Genomic DNA, 4,356 nt, shown 5'->3' with positions numbered 1-4,356 from the left:
ACATATGTAGCTAAAACATATTTCAAGAGACGTATGCTACTTCAATGTGTACAACCTGCGTGCATACGCTTTTGAATTAAGGCCAACCAGCATATACGTTGTTTTTACTTACTGAACCAGCGTGTATACGCGCCTCTGATGTGCCGAACCTGCGTACAGATCTATAAAAGATAGTTCATTCTTTCAAATATTCAGACATCAGTTATACCTAGATTATCAGATTTATAGATCAAGTCATGCGCCAAATATAATAGATCAAAAACACACAAAGATACTACTATTCAAGTCTTGAGTTTTGACCCATCTATAGAACTTGTCCATCTTCTTGCGCTCAGATTCCTCCTTGATTCAGATTCAGCTATGCACCATAAACCAATCACCAATATTCATGATCTTACTCTTCATAAGATATTCAATAATTTTGTCCTTCCTTTGCCAAATGATCTCCTCCTTTTTATAGTCTTAGGCCTTACTCAAACCATGGTCCAAAACCATAGAGAACCAATACTAGGGACCCAAAACCTGGGTTCAACACTTCGGACGCAATACCAAGGTCCAAAACCATAGGTCCAAATACCATGGTTCTAAAAAATAAGTTTTCCCACATGTACGCGCTTTTCTGTTCATGAAAGTGCGTGCATACGCATACGCTACTTTTGATCGGCAATCCCGCGTGTATACGCGACTTCGTCAAAGGAAACCTGTGTATACCTCTTTTTCTTTCATTTTGAGAGCCTGAATAGTGATCTGCCATCTGAGTGAGTTTCCATCAAGGACAACACTTGTGCCATAGTGCCAAACCTGCCAAACCTGTGTCATAATGCCAACACCCCCCTATTGCGCTTCTGGGATACCTTGCAAGAATTTGCATTTTTGAAGCAATTTTCATCAGTTTTGGTCAAAATTAACTATGATGTTATAACGTAAACATCCAGGGCTATCAAATAAAGTGTTCAAGAGCAGGAAAATCATAAAGGAAGGCCTCGAAAATTAGCCTACAAAATATTGTCATGCTTCTGGAAAAGTTGTCCCGCTTCTGTGGATGAAATGTTTTTACCACCTGTAAATATTCCAATGGTAATTTTGGTGAATGTAAATGCTAAAAGTATTCATGGTAAATGTAATTTTGGTCTGATAATGTCAAATATATTGTATGCAATGCTTTGAGAGATAAGTTCAAGTAGTTTAGCAAAAAGGGGAAAGTTGTTCTAACTCTCCTAAGATTTGGCAAAGATAGGATAGATGCATGTATTTGACTGTTTAGAGTTGAATTCAACTTCCTTAGGAGGAATTACACCTCATATCCTGTATTAGGCTGAAATGTATTGTAATCAAAGGTTGGATGTTTTGAAGTTAATACATTTCGGAACTAGTGTACTCCATTTTTACAGAGAAATAATATACAGTTGCAGCAATTTTTCTAGGATTCACGTGTTGTGGTCAGTGGTACTGTTTTTCTCATGTTTTCTTATGTAATTGATTGTTAGATGTTTCTAGCAGCAATCTATACTTATTCTTATGTTAATATTTTAAGTTTTAAACAAAAATCTTTGTCTAAATGCTCTATTTCGTTTGAGATTAGCATTCAAGTGTTTTCCTTCCAGATAAGTGAATTCATGCATCTATGCTCACTTACTCTCTTTCATCTGATTTCCTCATTACCATACTACAATGACCAATCCATTTGTGTCTTTCATTACATCTATGTTGCCCCAATTAATGATTGCAACTGATCTTTTGACATATTTTGGCATAGTTCCTAAAACTATTGCTTCATATCCAACAAAACCTAAATCAAAAACCTACTGTGGAAAATACCTAGCCTAAAACCCTAATAATTCCAACCATATTTTGGTTGATTTTAGAGATATACCTCTCTGATTTGGTAGGGCTAGCTGCCAAGTCAAAATTTTGGTCTATGGTTACCTCTTTCATTTCTTTTCTCGGCCTTGGGAAACTAAGGAGTGTTAACATGTTGGAAGGGGGAGAGGGAGGAGCGACAATAGAGAACATGACAATCATGATAGGGATAGGGACAAAGACAGGGAGAGGGGCAAGGGAAGAGAGGGATAGGGATCATGATAGAGAAAGAGAGAGGGAAAAGGAAAGGGATAGAGATAGGGAAAAAAGGAGCAGAAGAAGCTAGTCATTTATTTTAGTGTCTTCTGGTGCTAATATGTCCTCTCTGCATTTTTATTCGAGTTGTGATATCTATACAAGTAGGTAGTTTTCTTTCATTTTTAGGTTTAAAGAAATGTTTCTTTGCCTTGGAGGTTTTGGATTCAAGTTATATTTTACAACCTGCATGATTAATGCAGAATTCCATTATTGAAATTCAATTTGATGCAGAGTTGTCCCATAAGCATACTAAGGCAGTTTCAAAGTATAGAAGGTGACTTCTAACAATGTTTCATTTCTCATGTAATAGAAATTGATTATGATGTGCATGCCTTAGAACCTTATATATGAAAGCATTGTTTGTTATATGTTCTCTCATTTTTGAGGTGCTACTGATGAGTTGTCAAGACACCCAAAATATGCACACTTATGATGGTGATTAGCTCCCCATGTTTCAAAGGGTTTTGTTCTTTAGGTGGTCAACCTTCTAAAGGAGTATTCAAATGAGAAATGAGTTTATGCAGTGGAGCATAACTATTACCATATTATATCTATTTTCCTGTTGAACTCAAGGGTCTTGGAAGCGAATTATCTGAAATACATTGTCATTATCACGTGACTAAGTGAAAAGTTTCATGGAATCTACTAAGGGACCTTAGTTTTAATTTTTCCATGATTGCAGATGTTGTTGTTAGTGAGTGTATTTAATTTCTATCCTCTTTCTTCCATTTTTATGTTTTCCAATTTAAATGCTTTGAAGGTTGTAAAGCATGTAGGCATTTTAGTCCCTTTTTAAACAATTTTTTTTTGGATTGATATTGATATAATCTGTAAAAATGAGATTAAACGAAAATATAGTGGTGAGAATTTGAGAGATGAAAATTCTTGTAACAGTTTAATAGGTGATCCTAACTGTTTTAGAATCAAACCATGAAATGATAGTACTATATGCAAGGATGATTTGATTATAATAGTCATTAGTAAACACACCCTTTTTTTACTAATGCTTCCATGAATATCTCTATCCTGCATTTATTTGTGTGTTCATCGGTTTCTCCTTTCTTTGTAATTATAAATAAATACTGAGAAAATGATTGAAAGATAATATGGGAATATTCATCGTATGCTCTCAAATGGGTGAATTTCCAAAGAGATGAATTTGAGGACATGCTTTGTGGAACCATTCATTCTTCCCTACCTTGAACCTCTCCTCAAAGGATGATACCACAACCCAAAACTGGAAATGTTGATGTCACTAGCAGAAAACATAGAGCACTCAGACGTCGCGGGTAGACCCATGTCACAATGTCAATAAAAAAAGTAGTAAAAAGGGGAAAATTAAGGTTGTGGAGATTGGAGATTACTTATTTATATTGTTATTTCATAGACCTTCTAATGACTTTTAGAACCTTGACTTGCCTCATCCATGGAGTGAATGATGTATCCAAATGAAGGAGGGGTTCCATACCAACACTGTCTTTTCTTAAAAGAATCATATTCTATAAGCTTTGCATGCGAGAAACCAATGTAAGAACACTCTTCCACCATAGTCATTTTGTGACACTTTCGCTGATCAATTTGGACTGGATATTGTTGGTTCCGGTGACATTAATTTTGAAATATTAGAATTCATGTCGCTAAAGAGTAGCAGTAAATTCTTTATGATAATCTTCTTCCCTTACTCGAGACAACATAGCGAATGAATCAATGTATGCAGTTAATTGAATACAATCTATTATACATAGAAAACGAGATATGTATATTAGAGAATTTAGGTCTAATTAGGGTATTGTTACACTTTATGTGATTTCAAAGGCACATAGAAACCTTCCTTTCATTGGTTGTCACATGTTTCTCTTTTTATCGAGAAAAGGGTTGAAGAAAGAAAAAAAGGTAAACTAATCAACTACTTACATTGTATGTTCTTTACTACAATGATCAATTGAAAAGTTGTATATATGTGTCTATAAAGAATAGGGAGTCATGATTTAGGAAGGAAAAAAATGTGAACATCGAGGAAGTTGGTTAGGTTGTAGATGTTTCATCGATGTAGAGTTATGAACAAAACAAAAGAAGAATCAAGAAATGGTCCACCTACTTCTTCACCTTCCATCATCCAAATGACGTAAACTACCAACATGTGTCAATAGAAAAACATATTTTGTGGTTGAGAAATGATAATTAGTGCCTCCAGTTAAATTCTATTCTACAAAAAAAAGTATAATGGATAGTCTGACC

This window comes from Pinus tabuliformis, chromosome 5_2 (assembly GCF_031772625.1).
Source record: "Pinus tabuliformis cultivar Carrire ecotype Pingquan chromosome 5_2, CPIR1, whole genome shotgun sequence".
Classification (NCBI taxonomy): Eukaryota; Viridiplantae; Streptophyta; class Pinopsida; order Pinales; family Pinaceae; genus Pinus; species Pinus tabuliformis.
The sequence above is the reverse complement of the archived record's forward strand: the minus strand, read 5'-3'. Positions refer to the sequence as shown.